At 38.3% G+C, this 22,840-nt stretch overlaps 1 pseudogene; it reads right to left on the reverse strand.

Annotated features, from left to right (window-relative positions):
• Positions 1-1,820: 1,820 nt before the first annotated feature.
• LOC118587788 lies at positions 1,821-2,746 on the reverse strand (annotated as a pseudogene).
• Positions 2,747-22,840: the final 20,094 nt, after the last annotated feature.

The raw sequence follows: 22,840 nt of genomic DNA on the forward strand, positions 1-22,840 counted from the left end.
GCAGTGATAGAAACATTCAGAGAGCCAAAACCATACAATATGCAAAGTGAAAGACCTTGGCACATTCAGTCCAAAATGGAATGTCTCCACCAAATCGCTCCCCTTTGGGCTTAGGGAACTCTGTAGAAGAGGAGGTGGAAAGATTGCAGGAGACATGGGGATGGAGGGCATCATGTGAAACAAGGCATTCTAGACACAATAAGAATGATGTCTATATGGGACCACAGAAATTGTGGCACATGCATAGGGCTTGCACAGGTCTCAACCAGATGGTGGTTCCATGCCTGACATGGGAAGTAAACATGAAGTTATCTCCAATTAACCACCATTGGCAAAAGAAAAATTAGTTTTCTCAAATGAGTTTCACTTGGTATACAAACTGTTCTTAAGGGCAGGTCCCAGGTCCAGCAGTAAATGGCCAACACAAATCAAACTCAGTGGTATTTTTGGAAGTTTTTTTGCTTCACAATTCCTTGTTTGGTTGTTTGGTTGGTTGGTTTTGTTGGTGGTAGTGGTGGCAGTGGTTTTTATTTCTCATTTTGTTTTGTTTTTGTTGTTGTTTTGTTTTGTTTTGTTTTGACCTTGCAAATCTTTTGTTTAGATATTATGGTTTCTGATTTTGTTTTTATGGGTTTTCTATGTATACAAATGTATGTGTCTCCGTGTCTGTATGCATTTCTTATGCTTTTCATTGGCTTTCTTTCTTTTTTTGTATACCCTTGCACTTTTTGTTTTCATTAAAAAAATTATACATTTATGCTCAGTAAAAATTCCAACAGTAGAAATGGGTACACACAGAAAATACAATGTACCCACCTCCCAGTCCTATGCCCAGAAGTTTTACGTATCCTTCTAGAAATGGTGTCCATGTATAAGTGTATTTCCCATTGTTAAAAAAAATACACAGGACCATAATACATTGCTTTATAACATGCTTTTAAAACTTCCATTTCATGGGCGTATTTCTATGAGTACAGTTAGGCTCACCCAGGTCCGTTACTTTAAAGAGCAGCTACTTGCTTTACCCAACTGCCTGTGGGTGCAAACTTGGATTGCTCTCCAGTATTTTACACATCCTTGTACATGGGGGTGAGTACTGAGAAAACATTTCCCCTGTAAATGTTACTACAGTTTACTGCTCAGAAGTGAGGGAGGAGTCTGACAATGAACAAAGCCCCACAAGCAGGAGGTGGGGATGGCGAGTGTGCTCGAGCTTGGGACCTCAGCACCTAGAACCGCCTGATGAGCAACTGCAAACCACTTCCGGGAGTTGGGACTGTACAGAGAAAGGCCACTCATTCCATGTGAGGGAACTATTAATATCCCCATAAATATCTCCAGCACAATCTCTCATATTCATTTGATACCAGTAAGATCATTCAAAATAAACCCAACAAAATGTTTGTCCCAGAAGTGAGTCACATCCTGAGTGTTTGACTGGAGTATTTGTAGACTTCACCTGCTGATCATACCTAAGCCCCAAACCCCAAATCTGAATACTCCAAAATCCCAAATTTTGCCAGGTAGTGGTGGTGCATGCCTTTAATCCCAGCACTCGGGAGGCAAAGCCTGGTAGATCTCTGTCAGTTCGAGGCCAGCCTGGTCTACAGCAGGTTCCAGTACAGCCAAGGGCTATACAGAGAAACTCTATCTCACAAGAAAAAAAAAAAAATCCCAAATTTTGAAAATCATCTTGGAGTATAGCTGGTCACCCTGATCTGTGTTAAAAACAAAATACAACTTTTATTGTTTAACTCCACCAGCTGAAACAATCCTTTGAAAGGAAGGTAGAAAATAAGTTCCTGTGTGCTGACTTACTCTTAGAAAAAGTAGGAGCAACCCATCAGAATTTGGGCATTATTGCTAAAACCTTCTCTTTGACATCCACATCATGGTGATAAACTAGAGCTCTCATTTTCTGGGCACAGTCTTCTCCACACAACAGGGAGAACAATGACCCCTTAGCGAAAGGAGGCTGACTAGCTAGGCAGCCTTCTACTCTGAGGCAATTGTTTATATTCTGAAACAGTGTAAGCGCCTGAAGAAGAATCTCATTTGCTATTTGGCCATCATAAAGGGAAAGAAATGAAGAATCCACTTGGGCATTCAGTAGTCCTTCTGTCATAGCTGGATTCTCCGACAAGTTCAAAAGCAGCTTCAAAACCTGCACCTTGGTGCTTCCATTGCCAATAAGTAACAGGTGGAGCAGGCCTGCGATGTAGCTGCTGAGCAGGTGCTGGTAGTCATTGGTGGACGGTCATGTTTGTGAGCAACCTCAGTCCAGCCAGCTGCACAGCAGAGTTCAAGGGATCCGCAAAGACATCCTCACAGACTCGCTGGACATATATATACCTTTATCTTGATTTGATTTTCAACATTCACACTCAGGTTCTTTAGTGCATTTAAAGCTTTCTCTTTAATACTGTGGTTCAGAGAGTTGATTTTGTTTCCAACAATTGGGATACCACCCAACTCACGAATAATGGCTTGATTAGCTGAGAAGGCTGCATTATTACCCAGGGTGAGCAAGGCTTTTTCAACAATTATAGGATCATTGGTTGACTCCAGCAGGTATAGAAGTTTTTCAAGTTGTTCAGCATTTAAAATCTCATCATAGGAACCATCAGTTAAGTCTTCTGCAGACCGCGAGGGGCGCAGCCAGCGCCCGCCTCGCCACGGCCCCGAGTCAGCTGGCGCCGAGGACCAGCCCCGCGGCCACCCAGCCCACGTCCCGCGCGCCACCCATGCCGCTGCTTCAGGGATCCGGGAAGCCAGGACCACGCGCAGGTGCAGCAGCGGCTTTCTTTTTTGTTTGTATTTTTGTTTTGTTTTGTCTTATTATGGATTGTTTTTATTTTATCTTTATCATCACTATTAGTATTGTTGTTGTTATTATTATTATTATTATTAATTTAGTTATATTCTCATGAGAGAGAAAAAGAAAGAGTGTGAATTTGGGTCGGTAAAAAAGTGGGAAGGATCTGGGAGGAGTTGCCAGAGGGGAAACAATTTACTGCAGGGGAAAAAAAATCTATTTTCAATACAAATATATAATGCGACAAAACATACTTAAGAAATGAATTTGCTTCTAGACTTATTAGCCTAGCCTACCTTGGCCTTTATTCCAAACACAGTTTTGTTCTACACCCAGCTGGACCTACCAGCCTTGCAGTTTGCTCTCTGTAATGCAGTTTTCTCACTCCAACAGACGGTGGCTTGACCTACCCTTAGCCTTGTGTGAGCTACACAGATGATCCCACCTCTTTCATGACTGTCCTTTATTAACTCTTTTGTAACTAGTGTTCATTATTCAGCTTTTGCTAATGTGGGCTCTGTAGATTTTAATTTGATCTTTTCTGTGCATTTTCAGCAGTAGTGTGCCTACGTTGTCACCAAAGTTTTTTCTCAGGGGAAATGCTCATAGACTTGAAACTCTCTCTGGGCAATATGTTTGGTAACTATGATTCTGTTTCCTTTCTCAAGGGTCACTCACCTGCCTGGTGTTTGATCTACAAAAGTTATTTATTGTGTTCTTTCTAATTTCTTATTCATTTAAACCTAGAGAATAAATGTTGTCCTTTTCTCTCCCTTATGTTCAGTAACAAAGATCCTGCCAAGCATAACTTATCTATCCATCTATGGGGGGGGGTGATTATTGGAGGCATCATGAAAAGACTGAATAACTTCTACCCAAATAAGTCCACATGCCTTCATCCAGTCAGTCACTGGAGCTTAGGATGCTGACATTTGCCAGAATAGTGCAATTTATTACTCTCATCCTAACTTCAGGAACCTCCTGATGTTGTTTTTACCTTTGGCTTTTGGTTTCTGGCATGTGATGGCTGATGATTGTTCTTCCTGGAATTTGAAAGTGAAAGCAAATTGTTTAATATGTTAACAGAATGTAAATTTTACATGGTTTATAAAAATCGTTTTGTTCACAGACAGATGCTGCTCCTCTACTGACCTTCCAGTCTGATGTGATACTATCACCCTCTCAGCTACTGACTTGGCTTTCAGCTGTATAGTTTTAAAACATATTCAAATCTTATTTTATATTGTAATGTCTATAAACTACACAATAGTAGACAACATTCTATAGTAGATACCTCATAAGAGAGTTTAATATGCTCATATATGTAGCATGAATCTTAACAGGTCTTATTAATAAAATCAAACCTGAGGCCAGTTATTGGGGTGCATGCTGGAAGATCAGAGAAGCAAAACAAGCCACAGCTACCTCACCTCGCCAGTTCCTCCGCTGATCCTGTTTCCTCAGACTGGAAGCTTCTGTGTCCTCATCCAAATGGATCTCAGCTGAACTGTGTTGTTCAAAGCCTAAAAGCTTAAACAGCTAAAAGCTTCTAGTTTCTGGTCCTCACATCTTATATACCTTTCTGCTTTCTGCCATCACTCCTGGATTAAAGGTGTGAGTCACCATGATTGGCGCCTCCCTCCAGCAGGAAGTAGTAAGAAAAACTACGCCCAAATTCCCAGCTGGCTTTGGAGATGGAATTGGCTCACTTCTTCTCTAAACCCAAGCACATTGTTAAAAGAAAAGGTTAAGAGCTTCTTGTGTCCCAAATCAGAAGAGCCCTCTGGTGTGGGACAGAGAAAAACCACTATTTTATTTAAAACAGGTTGATTATAAATGCAATCTTTTTCTAAAGATAAAAAGGGGATATGGTATAGATATGATAAGATGAAAGGGTAGATTAATGAACTTACTTCTAAAGAGCAACAACTCATTTAAAATGTTTTACATTGGTATAGATTTTAGTCTATTGATACAAACTTAAAGTTAATTTTGTTATACTGTGTGTATATTTCTACTCATGTTTAAGGTATTATGTTTGTATAGCTCATTTTAAATTGAAATGGATAATTAAAAATAGATTAATAATTAGTCATCTATGATAATCATATTCGTAGCTGCGGTTCTTCCTCTCCACAAGAGACCTACTTCTGTGCGTCCTGTTTATTTATAGACTTTCTGTTCTGTTTTCTCATTGGTTGTAAACCCAGCCACATGACCTCCTTGTCACTGCCTGTTTGTACAGACCTCCAGGTCTTCTATGGTTAGTATTGAGATTAAAGGCGTGTGTCTGCCATGCTGGCTGTGTCCTTGAACACACAGAGATCTACCTAGCTCTGCCTCCCAAGTGCTGGGATTAAAGGTGTGTACCACTACTGCCCAGCTTCTGCTCTGGCTTGCTCTGACCTCAAGGCAATTTTATTAACATACAAATAAAATCACATTTCAATACAAATAAAATATCACTATAGTAGCAGGCCTTTTGCTGTGGCCTTTCCTCATTCTCTGTCACCATTCCCAGAAGACTAAGATCCTGGTGGATCACTCAATTTTTTCCCTCATATGGAAGCTCCTCCCCACAGCTCATCCTCATTCCTAAATATAATTTCCCAATACCCAGAAACACATTTTATGTAGAACTCCCAGTGGCCACACCTATCAGGACCCCAAAAGAATTTACCAGGGAATAAACAGTCACACTCTATTAAAACACTAAGAAGACAAAAGGAACTAAGGAACAAAATAGCCAGCCAACATAGAGAAGACCAGGTATCAGTGCCTAGAATTAAAATCTTCCCAAACTAGAAGCCTGGATGACAGTGTAAAAATTGAACCAAGAACAGCCAGGCAAATATGCATTTATTAGAGACCAGCAAACCTACCACAACAGGCTCTGAGTATTCAAACATAGCTGAAGTACAAGAAAAAATCCTTAAAACACCCTTTATGAGTATGATGGAGGTCCTTAAAGAGGAAATTAATAAATCCCTTAAAGAAATCTATGAAAACACAATGAAACAATGGAAGGAAATTAATGAAATGGTTCAGGAGCTGAAAGTGGAAATAGAAACAATAATGAAAACCTAAACTGAGGGAAATCTAGAACTAAAAAAATTAAGTACTCAAACAGGAACCATAGAGGCAGAAATCACCAACAGAACACAAGAGATTGAAGAGAGAATCCTAAGCAATGGAGATACAACAGAAAAAAATTAGTACATTCATCAGTCAAAAAAAATGTTAAATCTAAAAAGCTCCTTGCACAAAACATCCAGAAAATTTGATACACTATAAAGAGACCAAATCTATGAATAACTGCAATAGAGGAAGGATGAGAAGTAAAAGTGAAAGGCACAGAAAATATTTTCAACAAAATCATAGAAGAAATTTTCCCTAACCTAAAGAAAGAGATGTTAAAAAGAGTACAAGAAGCTTATAGAACAAATGGATTGGACCAGAAAAGAACTTTCTCATGTCACTTAATGATCGAATAGCAACACATACAGGATACAGAAAGAATTTTAAAAGCAGCAAGTGAAAAATACCAAAGAACACATAAAGGCATACCCATTAAAAATACACCTGACTTTTCAAACAATACACTAACTAGCTGGGCAGTGATGGTGCATGCCTTTAATCCCAGCACTCGGGAGGCAGAGGCAGGCAAATCTCTGTGAGTTCGAGGCCAGCCTGGTCTACAGAGCGAGATCCAGGAAAGGCACAAAGCTACACATAGAAACCCTGTCTCAAAGAAAAAAAAAAAAAGGACACTAAAAGACAGAAAAGCCTGTACAGATGTGCTATAGACTCTAAAAGACCACAGATGCCAGTCTAGAATACTCGACCAAGCAAAACTTTTAATCACTGTAGATGGAGAAAATAAGATGTCCCATGATAAAGTCAAACTGAAGCAATATCTATCTACAAATCCAGCCCACCAGAAGGCATTAGAAAGAAAACTTAAACCTAAAGAAGTTAACTACACCAACGAAAACACAAGAAATGGATAATCCCAGACTAGCAAATCAAAAAAGGGGAGACATACAAAGAGAGAGAGAGAGAGAGAGAGAGAGAGAGAGAGAGAGAGAGAGAGAGAATAAAATAACAGGAATCAGTAAACACTATTCATTGATATATCTCAACATTTATGATCTCAGTTCCCCCTCCCCCCCCTAAAAAAAAAAGTCCAGGCTAAGAGAAAGAATGCAAAAACAAGATCCTTTTGTTGCATCCAAGAAATACACCTTACTTACCATCAAGGATAGACATCATATCATGGTAAAAGAATGGGAAAAGCTATTCCAAACAATGGAATCTAAGAAACAGGTTGATGTAGCCATTTTAATATCTGACAAAATAGATTTCAAATCAACCCAAGGAGAATAGACAGGGAAGGACATTACATACAGATTGAAAATTTCAACAAGAGGATGCTTAAATTTTTAACACCTATACCCCAAATAGAAGAGCACCCAAGTTCATAAAAAAATATTACAGCTTGAATAGCATATTGACCCTCTCCCACTGATAGTGACCACCTTTGGACACTTGTTTTTTGACCAAAAATAAAAGCCAAAATTATACAAAAGAAAAAAGAAAGCATTTTCCACAAATGGTGCTGGTCCAATTAGATGTCTGCATGTAGAAGAATGCAAATTGATTTATTTTTATTACCTTTCACAAAACTCATTTCCAAATGAATCAAAGACCTCAACACAAAATCAGATACACTGAACCTGAGAGGAGAAAATGGGGAGTAGAGTTTAAGTCATTGGCACAGGAAAGATGTTGTAGAATATTACTTAAGGTGTGCTACATTTGTTTATGCTGTGGAATATTTGTTTAATTTTGCAAAGTTGTGTTACATTCTTTTATGTTTCACATGTTTAGCTCTGTGAAGGTATGATACATTGCCTGTCTAAAACACCTGATTGGTATAATAAAGAGCTGAATGGCCAATAGCAAGGCAGGAGAAAGGATAGGCAGGGCTGGCAGGCAGAGAGAATGAATAGGAGGAGAGATCTAGGGGGAAAAGATCAAGGAGTGAGAGAAGGAGGACTCCAGGGGCCAGCTACCCAGCTATATAGCAAGCCATGGAGTAAGAAGTAAAGAAAGTTATACAGAAGTAAAGAGAAATAAAAGCCCAAAGACAAAAGGTAAACAGGTTAATTTAGGAAAAGCTGGCTAGAAATAAGCCAAGCTAAGGCTAGGCACTTATAAGTAAGCCTAAGCTTCCATATGTATTTATTGGGGAGCTGGATGGTATGCCCCCAAAACAGCCAAAAAGTAAAAAAAAACCAACAACAGAAAGGTTTTCTGAACACAATACCATTAGTGAAAGCATAAGATCAACAATTAATAAATGGGACCTCATGAAACTGAGAAGCTTCTGCACAGCAAAGGACACTGTCATTTGGACAAAACAGCAGCCTACAGAAAATAATTTTACCAACTACACATCCAATAGAGGGCTAATATCCAAAATGTATAAAGAACTCAAAAACCTACACATCAAGAAAACAATACAATTTGAAAATGGGGTACAGATCTAAACAGAGAATTTTCACTAGATGAAACTCAAATGGCTGAGAAACAGAGATCTGTCATTAGGGAAATGCAAATCAGAACTACTCTGAGATTTCATTTTACACCTGTCAGAATGGCTAAGATCGATAAAAGAAGTGACAGCTCATGCTGGAGAGGATGTGGAACAAGGGAGAACACACATTCATTACTGGTAGAAGTGAAAACTTTTACAGCCACTGTGGAAAACAGTGTAGCTGTTCCTCAGGAAGCTGGCAACAGATCTACTTCAACATCCATCTCTACCACTGGAGCATGTACCCAAAGGATGCTTCATTCTACTACAAAGACACTTGTTCAATCGTCTTCAGTGTTGCTCTATCATAATAGCCAGAAATTACAAATAACCTAGATGTCTCTCAACGGAGGAATGGATGAAAAAAAAAATGTGGTACATTTACACAATGGAGTATTACTTGGCTGTTTAAAAAATGACACCATAAAATACGCTGATAAATGGATGGAACTAGAAAAAAAATCATCCTGAGTGAGGTATCCCAGACCCAGAAAGGCAAATACAATATGTATTTTCTTATATGTGGGTATTTGCTATTAAGTTAATAATTACCATGATACAATCCATGGAAATACAGAAGTTAGAAAAGAACCACAGAGGTTAGGTATACAGTATTGACCACAGGATACAGATGGATCTCTTTAGGAAAAGGAAATAGAATAGATAACTATGGATGGAAATGACACTGAACAGGAGGATCAAGTGAAGAGGAGGAGGTAAGAGGGGAACAAGGAATGGAATTCTCCGTAGGGACATCTAAACTTAAGGGCTATTTGGTGCATAATGTAGAAACCTAAAAAAGTAGAAGATTCCTAAAATACATACATATATAAAAGTGATCTAATTGAAATCACTAAATACTGGGAGAGACAAAATCCCAACTGGCAACTCTTATCACCCAAGAAGCTCCCTGTACCAGAATTGGGTTATATCTAATTGAGTTTTTGGCCAAAGGTGTCCCATGGGAATTGCCAAACCACTCAGGCTGTTGTCAAGACTATAGGTTGTCCTCCTGAAACTGACAGGAAGGCCCCTTTGCTGAAGACAAAGCCTACACAATTCATTGAATATGGAGAATGGAGCTGGTGCCTACATAGGGCCTAAGATCTAGTGTCTTTGGTACAGGAAGGTGCTCTTCAGACTACCAAAATAGAAATGCAAACACCAACCCAGCCACAAAACCTATATATATCTATCTATATCTATAATGGTGTTCTGCCTGCAAGATATGCTAGGGCAATGGTAGCACAAAACTTGTGGAAGCAACCAAACAATATCTCATTTGACCTATGGGACACTCTGTGAAATGGATCCCATGCACAATACTGCTTCAGTTACCAAGAACCAGAGACTAGATATGCCATGGTCCTAGGCTAAAACAAAATACTAATGTTCTGACCAAAACCACAGCAATAAAGCGATTCCTAATGACATTCTGTTATACTAATAGATCAGTTCCTTGTTCAGCTGTCATCAGAGAAGCTTCCTTCTGCAGCAGATGGGATCAACTACAAAGATCCACAGGCAGACATTATGCAGAAACTAAGAGACCTTGGAACAATAATTCCTAACTGGGATGCCTTCATCAAATTCCTTCCCTTAAGGGATAAAGGAACCCCAAGGAAGAGAATGGAATGAGTGTAAGAGATGGAGTGGATGGAGGACACCAAGAAAGCAAGTCCCTCTGAATCAACACAAATAAAGCTCATATGACCTCACAGAGACTGAGGCTGCATGCCCAGGACCTACATGGGTCTACATCCGCTCCTCTGTGCCTAGTTCCTCCAGTTTAGTGTTTCATGGCTTTCCTGAATGTGCAAATAAGTGGGTCTTCAAATCTTGTGCCTTCTCTTGAACTCCTTTCCTTCTGTTTCTTTGTCCTGTCCAATTCCAATGTTATGATTTTTATTTTATCGCATATAGATGGTGAATAGATATATGATAATATCATATATATGGATATATGGATATATGGATATATTATATCCATTGGGGGAGGGTGAAAGTGAATGGAGTAGAGGAAAACCTAATCAGGATTTATTGTGGGATTTTTAAAAAAAAATCTATTCCCAATAAAAAGGAAAAAAAAAATACTTCTAGCATTTTTACATTACATTTTATCATTACAACAATGCTTTCTTCTGCTGTGTGTTCAATTTCTTGCTTTCTATTTAACCATTCCCATTAGTATGAAAATGAGTTCCATCGCCAAAAACTGAAATTATAGGAGCTGAAGAGATGATTGTCATGCAAGCATGAAGATGTTCATTTGGATTCCCAAAATCCAACATAAATGCCAGTGGTATTTTATATTAGTATATCCTTCCCTTTAGCCTTGGGATGCAGACACAAAGGATTCTTTATGAACAAAATTGGCACAGCAAAGAAACCAAAATAGCCACTCTGTAGGTAAAAGTTTATTCCAAACTGCCAAGGCTGTCTCTGGAGAAAGCACAGAAAAGCAGCAGGGGCTTGGGGTGGTGGTGTATTCCAGGGTTTAAGGAACCCAGAAGGAGGGCAACCTGTATTCTGAGGTGGAGGGTTTTGGAGAATGTAGGTAGGGACTGAAAAAAGCTTAGAAGCTAGCATAGACCTTGATATGCTAATAGGCACCACAGGCATATGTTAATGAATTGGCCAGAGGTCCAAGATAAGAATGCTTCCTTTTAGCAGATACAGACTAATTTTCTCAAGTCCCTGAGGGAAGGCTGGCTATTGTCTAAATGCCAGACTTTGGGAAAAGAAATTTCTTAGGACCAGACACCCCACAGTAAGCAAGACATGCCACATTGGTGAGTACTGAGTAGACTGAGAGACCCTGCCTTAGTTAACAAGGAAAAAGAGGAAAGAGGGGTGGAGGAAGATTCCTGGTGTTAATTTCAGGCTTCCGCATGCCCACTCATCAGGGCACGCGCACGCGCACACACACGCACACACACGCACACACACACACACACACACACACACATCCATAGAAATGTATATACACAGAAACACATACAAATGAAAAACAGAAACAGTTAAATTCCTAACAAACATACTTTTCCCACTGGCTTCCTTATACTCATTGCTTCTTTATTCTCCACTGTAGCAAATTCTTGTAAAGAGCAGCATGTGTGGACTTACACATTTGATCTTCTTACCCTCCATTGGAATGACCCTAGTTAGGCTTTCATTAAGCTACTACTAACTTTACCCATCAGTTTTATGAAGTCAGAAGTACTTGCTATTGGTTAAATTGGTGCTGCTTGTGGCTTGTGGAAAGTCACATAGTTACCTTTCTAGAGCTTTATTGGGAGAGAAAGGGGGACAGGGGGAAGAGAGAGAGAAAGAAAGAGGGAGAGAGGAAAAGGTGGAAGAGAGAGAGAGACTGTGCAGATGGTGGAAAGAGAGAAGAGGGGGTGGGCACAGAGGGCCCACCTGCTTTTTAGGCTGGCCCTTGTCCCAAGATGATGACATAATTAAGGACAAACCCCTTACATCCCAGACTTTCACTTATTATAAAAAAAAAAAAAAAGCAGGTAGATGGGAATAGGGGCGTCTTTCCTCTCAAAAACTGCTTCCCGCTGATTTTTGGATGTTGGTTGGCTCTTGGGGGAATGGAGAAGGGGAGTTTTCCAAGGTAGACAGGCATTGTGGGAAACTGTCTGCCATCCATTTGTTCAGGAGACATGTATCCCTCTTGACTGTGGCTGGGAACCTTCTGTCTGACAAGATGCTGGTGACATAGAAAAAAGCTTAGAGAAAAAACAATCATCATTATTTTATGTTGGTAGATCCGGCCTGCCCAGGTGGATTTTGAAATATGTTAAGCTTTATCAGAGACAGATTATTTTAAAGCATCTTGTAGTAATAGATGTTTACATTAAAGTCTTTTTGTAGCACCCAGACACTTTTGGGTCAGGGGTATAAATACCTTTTAGTTGTTACAGTTTCTTACTTGATGATCTTTGGACTCCAGTTCTGTGGTGATCCTGTATCATTGGCTGAACAGTAACTTAGAACAGGGAACTGGGAAGAGAAAAACTTGTGGTGCATGAGAATTTATTTATTTATTTTTTTTTTTTGGAATTAGGGACAAGGCAAAGATCATGGCCCTGTCTGTATGCACATGAGAAATACAGGCAGTAACTTTGAAGTGAGACAATGAGCTCTTATCTTAGTTGGAAATCTTTTTTCATTAAGTATCTCTGAAAGTGCAATTAAATCTGGTGAGGTAAGTAAGGCTGTCCTCTGTACCCAACAATAGAAAGGAGAAGTGACATCCTAAAACTCCCAGGACTGAGTCAGTGGCTCTGGTGTCCAGAAGGAAAGAAAGGGTTCGCTTCCCTGCTGGGTTCTGGGTTCCCTGCCATGTCTGTAGCCAAGCCTAGGTCTGTTGGAGGTCTTAGCTCCAGAACCCTTACACTTGTGCCTTGTCTTACTGATGAATTAGATTCACCTCAGCAGAATTTGTATATTAATTGTGCTGTTATTTTTGTCATAAAGTCTTGGCTTTCAGGACACTCTTCTTCCTTGGGGTTCTATCTGTAATTTCCATTGCTGAACTTCCACAAATGTTTCAGTATAGAAATAGCAAATTTCTCAGTGCACAACCTATAGACCTCTTACTTTCATATCTACAACAATGCCTGGATCAAATGGTTCAAGTTCATGTTGGTTTATTGTCCTTTATAGTTTCAGTGCTCCTAACTTTTACAGTATTCAGTGTGAATGGCACTCTGATAAATCAAAACTATTTGTTATCACCTAGAATTATGCAGCATAGAAGAGCTGGACTTATAATATCATCATACTATTTTGGTTCTTAATTTTAACACGATGTTGGATTCCCTGACCTCCATATAACCTCATATATGTTCATATACTCCAAAGGATATTTTCTCTGCTTAGTAGCAATTAAGACTCTATGTGTGAAAGTCTCAAACACTGACATCAGCTCCTCACCTTACTGATGAAAATACATTACCCATATTCCAGCCATTACATGGGACTTATTATAGACTCTTGTTCTTTATACATCAATCATCAAGTCATTCATAAATTATCTTCTTTGTCCTCAAAATGCAATTTATCATGGCTGCTACCATTGTGGCACATTATATCCATGTCTTTTCACCAAGATTATTTCATTGCCTCCCTAACCCCCACGTGTGTGAGTGTGTGTGTGTGTGTGTATGTGTGTGTGTGTGTGTGTGTGAATAGCCCATATAATTTAGCCATTCACTACCTCCCTGATCCCCTATATAAGTAGTGTTTTCCTTGTCTATACTAGCATCTTTCTCTTCCTCAGTTGACCTTGTAAAATTAGGCTCCAAGTATAACAAAGTTAAAATAGAAATTTAAACATAATAGCAGTTATCATTACAAGTCAAGCGGCTGTTTCACAAATAAAATAAGCAAAAAACCATTTTAGTACCCACAAGTATCAGAAGTCACTAGGCAGTCCACTAAGATGCCATGTGTGTTGTGTGTCTGTAGATACACACACATGCTTGTGTTCAAATAGCAAACTATCTTTTCATCCTCTGACCTCTCTGCTCAGATAGTAGTGATTATCTACAAGGAATTAAGGCATATGGTTTTCCAGAGTTTATTTGACTTAAAGGCAAAGCATTTCCTCAGAGTTCTGTTGATTTGATGAAAACATGCAAGGCCACTGTTAATGCTTACTGCAGGTGGCAGGGATATACTTAGACTGTGTCCTACATAAGTAAGTATAGTCTCCTGTTGCATTTCTTTTTACAAGTGACTTACTTTGCCTGGGTTTTTTGCTTGTTTGTTTATCTCCTCAGTGACTAGTGAAACTATTCCCAAGGTTTACATTTTAGTGAGAGAAGTCATGGAGGGATCAAAGTCCATCTGATGTACCCAAGTCCTTGCACAATGAGAAGTAAGCCTTCTGTACTCCTCAAGAGAAGGCTATGTCCTACTTGAGAATGGTGGATATGTGATGAGGAGCTGCATGGGAAATAAGCCTGTTTGATTGATAAGCATGGGAAATGCTTTTTTTCTCTTGTTCCCACTTTGGTTTGCTTTTAACTCTGATGCCATCTGCCTTCATGTTCCAGGACAGTTTTATCTCTAATCCTGTTCTTCCTCATCAGAGTGGGATCCTTTATAGGTCCATAAGAATTGACTCTTTCAGTTAACTATGTTAATAGAAAGCTTCAAGAGAAATATAATACAATAAATTCTTTACCTATGAATTATAGAACTTGTAAGATCTATATACAGGAGAGAATTCAAGGCACCAAGACAGTCCCCTGAGAAGAAAGTATTGTCTTGAAGAACCATCTTATATAGTAAATATATTTTAAGTAATTTCTTGGAATTTTTATCTAATAACCTATTGATAACATACTTTTCAGAAATAATTAGCATACAATATAATGTTATTAAATTTATTTCATTTTTAATTGGCTATGTACTATTGTGAGAAAAAGATCTTAGGCTCACTTCGAGGTACAGAGGTACCAGTAAGAATATTCTTGCTTACATTTAATAAGCAATGTATTAACTGGGACACCTTATGGTTAGATACTTTGTCCCTTTTCACTACTAAAAATGTAATATTATATTTATGAGGATGCCTGAACAAGTAAGTCCCTACACATGTTGGTTTTGAAATACAGCCTGGCTCTTGATGTAGTCTCCTGGAAAAGAATTCTTGTTATCCTTCTTACTTTCTAATTATTTCTCTACTCTGCAACCTTCTAATTAGTCCATGAGAAACACAAGCACAATGTTTTTCAGAGCAAGCCCCTTGTACTTATTCTCCCTTACTCTTCCTCCAGCCTCTATTACTACAAACTGTGTTGTAGACTATGTTGAAGATACACCTTATATATTAAATATATTTTAAAATTATTTCCTGGAAATTTTTATCTAATCACCTATTGATAAATGGTATTATTAAATTTAAATTAAGAATTAAATTATATCCATAGCACTACAGACCCTCAACCCTCTATTCTGATCCTCACAGAGTCAAATGCTCTTCGAACTTTGATTCCTTGAACAAACATTGTCTTTTATTTGTATAATGATTCTCTAATTCATAGCAAAATAACCTTAAATAAACACTGAATCAATAATGGTAACTAACCATGTGCCCTTCATCATTCTAAATATATGAGTTTTGCAGGTATTAATTTACCTAATATTATTAAAACATTACAAGATGCTATCAACTTGGTTTTATAAACAAAGAATGCAGGGAACATAGAAGGTAAGAAAACTGTTCCAGGTCAGACATTAATTGAATACTTGTTAGAGATGCATTAGACATCATTACTAAAATTCATTATTCTAATTACTTCTTGTGATTGGTCAGTATGTGTTGTCAATTGGATAGAGTTTAAAATCACCATCAAAGCACACTGTATGTCTGTGTCTACTATGGCACTTCCAAAATAGTTTAACTGATGAGAGAGACTCATCCTGAATGTGGGCATCCTTATTCCCTAGGCTGGAAGAACAGACAAAACGAAAAGAAAGAGAGCTGAACACTAGCATTTCTCTCTCTCTCTGCTTCTTGATTGCCATCATGATTTCCCCACCACAATAGGCTGCATCCTCTGTACAAGCATGGATCATCTCCTCCTCTCCTAAGAGGTATCTGCTTCTTATAAGGTATTTGATAAAAGCAACAAGAAAAGTGATCAACATACTTCCCTACTGCAACTCTCATAAAATTTCCAGTTTCCCTGTACCATTGAAATTTAATGTTTTCCTAATATCCATCCTTATCCTATATTCTTCACTTCTATTTATGTTTATCTATGTTGATACTTTGCACCTTTTTAAACTATTGTGTTTCCCTTCTTGAACTATATGACTATTCTGCTTTCCTGGATTCAGGGAATTTGTTGTCTGGAGCAGCACCTGGCATGTAGGAAGCACCAGAAAGCATTTGCTGAGGGACTAATTAGTGACCTAGTGTATGTGTTCCTGTCAGGATGTCAGATTCCCCCTCTAGGCTGTGGAATTGACTCTGGCCACTGACCTCAGGGTAATCAGAATTTTTGTTTGTGAGTTTACATGGAGGGGAACAAGCATGATGATTCACTCTGACCTAGCTGCAGAGAGACTGATTTACACATCAGAGCGACAATTTATTAATTCACTCTGAAGAATGTTCCTGTCAGCCAGAATGAACCTTCGCCATTTATTAGAGAAGCCTTTACAGAAAAGTAAATTAGAATCAGAAGGTTGCTTAGAAAATGTAAAATCAAAGTGAAGAAAATTTGAAAACATCACAAGATATTTTAATCAAGTTATGCCAGTTTCACAAACCACCCTTCCCAAATGCCAGGCTACTCTTACCTAAGGGCCAGATTTTTTCCATTTAACAAGTCCTCTTATCCTATAATAAAGACTGTTCATTCTGGCCCTCTGACTTTCCAGAAATCTCTATTACCCTACTGACCTCAAGACTTCCTTGTATCTTTTTTTCCCATTTCCTTAGGTCCTGAGAAGAAACCATCAACATTGCTATTTCTGAAGGGGAAAATCCCTTTGCTTTAGGTGAACTTTGCACTTGATTTCCTGTCTGGTGACTTATGTGACTCAGTCCCCAAATGACAAAATTAATGTTCAATAAATAAATACAGTCAAGTTGCCTTTGACTAGGCTATGGAGTGATGTGCTTTGTCTAGTTAGTTACAAGGAATCAGGGTAGAGCTAAGTATAACAATTGTACAAACAATCCAGTGCTACATTAGGGAGAGACACGGTTTTGTTGTTGTTTTTTTTTTGGAGAGAGTGTGTGGTAAGGAATGATGCCTACTGTATCTAGGGAACATCCAGACTTTCCCACCATGGTCTTACAGTGTGCACTTGGTTTCTGTGCTCACTTTCAAGTCCTCGCCATGTCATGTCTTACATTGGTAATCACACTGGCAGCGATAGTACAGCACAGAAAGTAAGAGGACACAATGTGAAACAACATAGCCTAAATCTGTATTCCAAACCTGATTTGATATCCTAAATTTGCTAAATCTCAGCTTCCTCAAAATTAGAGTATTTGACACATAAGCACTGTCATTATCATGAAGCCCTTCTTACAGTGCCCAACATATATTAAATATATGCTGTGTATTAGAGACAACTTGTGCAAGAATCATAGAAGATCTCATTAAATAAAAAAACAGGGGGCTGGAGAAATGGCTCAGAGATTAAGAGCACTGACTACTTTCCCAGAGGTCCTAAGTTCAATTCCCAGCAACCACATAGTGGCTCACAACCATCTGTAATGAGATCTGGTACCTTCTTCTGGCCTGCAGTCATACAGGCTGTATACATAATAATAATAAATAAATAAATCTTTAAAATTAAAAAAAAACAGGAACCAGATATCAGGGTTAAAACCTGAGATATCAGAGGAATAGGACAAGCCAAGCCAACCTCACCTCACCAACTCTGCAGCTTCCAAAGAGAGCTACTTCTTGTCTATCCATGCCTATATGCCTTTCTGTTCTGCCATCTCATTTCCTCTCCTCCCAGCTACATCACTTCCTATTCCTGCCCAGCTCTGTCACTTCCTGTCTATCTGTACAGACCTCCAGACCTCTATGGTTAACTAGTGTTAGAATTTAAGGTGTGCGTCACCATGCCTGGCTCTACTACCAGTGTGGCCTTGAACTCACAGAGATCCAAAGAGATTCCTGCCTCGCAAGTGATAGGATTAAAGGCATGTGCTACCATTGCCTGACTTCTATGTCTAATATAGTAGCTGGCTTTTTCGTTGATCCTCAGATAAACTTTATTGGGAGACACAGATGAAATATCACCACAACAACTGATAATTATTTAAACAATGACAAAATATCTTACCTGTCTATGTAGTATGATTTTTAAATACATAGAGTAGCATAAAATATTTGAAACCAACTTAAGCAAGTAAATGCAGACAAATTATTGTTTAAATATAGCCTCTCTTACCTAGCTGTGTGCTCTGTACGTGTGAACTACAACTACAGTTGGTGTGTAAAGAAATGCCCACAGGTACAATAGTGGTACAAATGTTGTGAGAATAACATTTTTAATAATATTATAACTTATAGTATATAATTGATAACAATTTTCTAATTGGGTTTCAAGCCCACTTCACAGGAGAAATGCATGTCTGGTACTACAAGTCTGGCCAAAACTGTGGTTGGGGTTCATAGGTCCATAGGGTAAAAACTACTATTATTATGCTAAATCAAAACAATATCAACTAACCTCTAAATCCATGTATAGACTATAGACTATTACAGTTCTGAGATATTACCAGAGGAATTTCTTTGTTCAGTGGATGGCGTTTAACACAAAAACTCATAAATAGCCAGAGTAATAAAAAAAAATATATAGCCATGTTAAGGTGGGAAATACACAGACTGTCTGGATTTTATATTTTATTGCATTCTTTGGGTTTTTTTTAACTGTTAATGAACAAATGATAACTACTAATAGACATTGAATTGTAAAAGCTGCTAGACTAAACCAACCTATAAATTTAAAAAATATCTTGACTCCAAAATCTAAGTCAAAAGATATGTCACGTTGGAGGACAGGTTATGTTTTTGTTTCCACAGGAACTGAGAGGCTATGGATTCATTCTAGATTAAGAAAAATCAGGTTTGATCAAGGAAGACTATGGTGATATTTTATTTGTGCTCTAACAAATAAAACTTATCTGGAGATCAAAGGACAGAGCCAGTCACTATATTCGACATAGAGGCTAGATAGTGGTGGTACACACACCTTTAATCCTATCACTGGGGAGTTATAGATCCCTCTGGATTTCTGTGAATTCAGGGCCACACTGGGAGCAAAGCCAGGTATGGTGACATGCACCTTTAATCCTAGCACTTGAGATTTCATGTCATTGTTTGAGAAGGACACATGCCTTTAGTCCCAGGAAATGATGGCAGGAAGCAGAAAGGCATATAAGAAATGAAGACCAGGAACTAGATGTTTTTAAACAGTTTAACTGAGACCTTCAGGAGTAAGACCTCAGAGGCTTTCAGCCTGAGAATTTGTGGAAACAGCATCAGCTGAGGAGTTGGTGAGGTGAGGTTGGCTGTGGCTTATTCTATTCCTCTGATTTCTCAGTTTTCATCCCAATATCTGGCTCCAGGTTTTTTATTAATAAGATCATTTAGCAATTCATCTTACAGAAGACCCCCTAAAATCCTAACTACAGATATGAGAAAACAAACCTTAAGAAACTATCAGACTTGTAACCTACATTTTACCCACCTAAACATAAAACAAAATATCTTTGAATGACTTATGTACAATACACAGTTTATATTTGTATTTATGCAGATATGTATGTTACCTTTAAAAGTTTATAAATTTTTATAACAAGGGGACCACACACGCACACACACACACACACACACACACACACACACACACACAAATGGTCCAGGAGATCCAATATCCAAAACAGCTTCAGGGCTGCTGACTGAGATGATCCAGCCTCACAGAATACAACTACAGCCAAGACCTTAACAATTACCCTGATTTTCTCAGGGTCCCTCAAGGATTACCAGTGCCCCCAATTATCAGTTAGGATTCTAAAAAAAACCTATGCCTACATTTCCAAAAAATAGATTATAGATGTTTGTCTTTGTTTATGGGTTTGGTTATAAATTGTTATTGGTCACAGTTGATCTCTTTCTAAAAAAGAAAAGGGAATATGATATGAAAATGATGGGGGGAAAGAATATTATTAAAATGGGAAAAGGGGGTAGATTATTGAATCTAATTTAATCCAAAAATCAAAAGTCAAATTTGTATATATATACACATATATTTCACATATATTTGTATTCTTGTTAAGGTGTTATGCTTATGTATCTCATTTAAAAATGTAATGTATAATTTAAAAATATAGGTTAATAGTGAGTCATCTATAATAGTCGAACTTATAGCATAGTAGTTAGGTTTTCTAGGAATACAAGTATACATTTCAATTAGATGGGTAATCTTCAAACACTTCAAAGACCTATGAGTATGGCATTTAAAATATTTTAAGAACTTAGATTTTTCTCAACAGTGAGACACATTTGCTCCTGGCAGCACCAATTACTCCAAAGAGGACGATGGGCATCGAGGAAACTCTGTATGGAGTATGCTTTCAATGTGGCAAGGCTGGCCATTTGGACAAGAAACTGCTCTTGCCTGGACTGCTTGACAGTATGCTGTATAAACTGGACATGCACAACCCATAGGAAAGTGACCACTAAACTTTGCCCAAACAAGGTGAGATGTCCTTCAGGTTCTTGCTTTACACAAGAAAGAAACTGCCAGGCATTCTGCAGAACCTAGAGGAAAGTGGCTGATGAACTTTGCCAATATAGGCAGGACAGTCCTTCAAATTTCCTGCTTCACTAAAAAAGCTGCCAGATACACTATGCCTATAGGCTGAAGATGGATTCCCCAATATTATAGAAGAACTTTGGTTGACTGTCCAGGCAGTCAGATGTCTTTGTCATTTTTAGAGATCTTGAAATTACTTGCAATGCACTTCCTGGTTAATCAGGAATATTGTATCCTCCTGGGGAATTTGATGGAGTTGAAGACTAGACAGTTACAATTTTCCTTAGTTATGATAAAAGCTGAATTAGATATGAAACTTTAGACTCATCAAGATTAGATAAAAAATTGAATTCTTTCTCTAACTTTGTCAAATACAAAATAGATTAAATGTTTTAACTGTAATTCTTGCTTGATAACTATTTTGTTATATGTAATTTTACTATGTTAAAGTGAAAACATTCCTTTTTTGATTAGATAGAAAGGGGGAAATGCTATGCTGTAGGATGTCCTTCTGTATGTCATGAATATGTGTTGCTGTCAATGGTTGATGATAAAGCTGTTTAGCCAATGGTAAGGCAAAATAAGGTAGGCAGTACAATCAAACAGAAGATGGAGATGAAGAAGGGCGGAATTGGGGCAGATGCCAGCCAGCCACCAAGGAAGCAAGACATGTAGAAAATGAAGTAACAAGCCACGAACCATGTGGCAAAGCATAAATAAGAAATAAGGGTTAATTTAAATGTAAGACCTAGTTATTAAGCCTGAGCCATTGGCCAAGCATTTATAATTAATGTAAGCCTCTAAGTCAATTATTTGGGAAGCAGCTGCTGGGTATTTGGGAGTTGCTGGCAGGACAGAAACTTCCATTTATATCCCTCCACCAAGCACCTCACTAATGCAACTGCAGAAAGCAGATTAATGACCTCCCTAATACAAAAATTCCAACTGAGCAGTCACCCTCACCTTTAGAGCTATGCTTAAATGGGGTTGTGCTTGATCTAATCATACAAAAGCCCTTGCTTGGCTGGGATGCAAGACCATGAAAGGAGCACAGACATGTCACAAGAAGGTGGCTTGGCCTCCTTGATTATTTTTGAGGATGGGGAAGAGACAATGTGCCAAGAAATGTGGCAGCAATGAGAAACAGGAAAAAATTCTCTGCTGACAGTAAGAACACAGAGATCCAGATCTTAAACCACAAGACCTGGCGTTTGCCAGCAGCTCAAGTGAGCAGAGAAATGCTTTCTCCCAGAATGCATAGCAATGGAACACTGAAGACCATGGACACTGTACTTTCAGGCAACAGAAACCCACACCAAGCTTCTCCCCTACAGAACTGGAGGCTGGGAGAGTTGGCTTGTTTAAACATCTGAGTTTGTAACAACTCATTAAAGAAGCAGTAGGAGATCAGTGCAATTATTTTCATAAAGAAGACCTTGAGTCCTTTATCCATACTGACTGTTCTGTACTTTGGGTACACATGTATCAGTACATGTTATTCTTACAACTGCCCTGAGGCAGGTGCTATGAATATCCCCATTGGCAAAGAAGGAACAAAACAGAGATGTTAAGTAACTTGTCAAGAAACTTGGAGCTAGTAAGGGGCAAGGCTGTATTTCCCATGCTGATCAGGTGCCTCTGCACTCCAGTCTCTGAGTCACAGGGAGCCCAGCTGAGGAAGAATGAGTTATAAGTAGTGTTGTCTATTCTTCCCTAAATAGCATTGACTCCTTTCAAACAAAATCACATGGATTTCACAAATTGAACTAAATTTCCATATTTTCCACTGTGCTTCAGATGATGAAAATTTTAATTTTAATCTTACATACAAATAAACTCACACATCCAACTAGTTATAAACCTGTTTCCTAAATTTATTCATTATTTGTTGTAATGTCTTATCCATTATTGACAATGCAACAAAGAGTCTAAGTCGTGTGTGTGTGTGTGTGTGTGTGTGTGTGTGTGTGTGTGTGTGGTGTGTGTATTATATAAATTTTATCTTGGCAATTTTTTAACTTCTTAAATATGTTTTTTGACTGATGAAAGAGGAATGTAAAAGATATATGCAGGGTTTAGCTATGCCTTCATGTTATGTAAGATTAATAACA

The sequence above is a fragment of the Onychomys torridus genome, chromosome 7 (assembly GCF_903995425.1).
Source record: "Onychomys torridus chromosome 7, mOncTor1.1, whole genome shotgun sequence".
Taxonomy (NCBI): domain Eukaryota; kingdom Metazoa; phylum Chordata; class Mammalia; order Rodentia; family Cricetidae; genus Onychomys; species Onychomys torridus.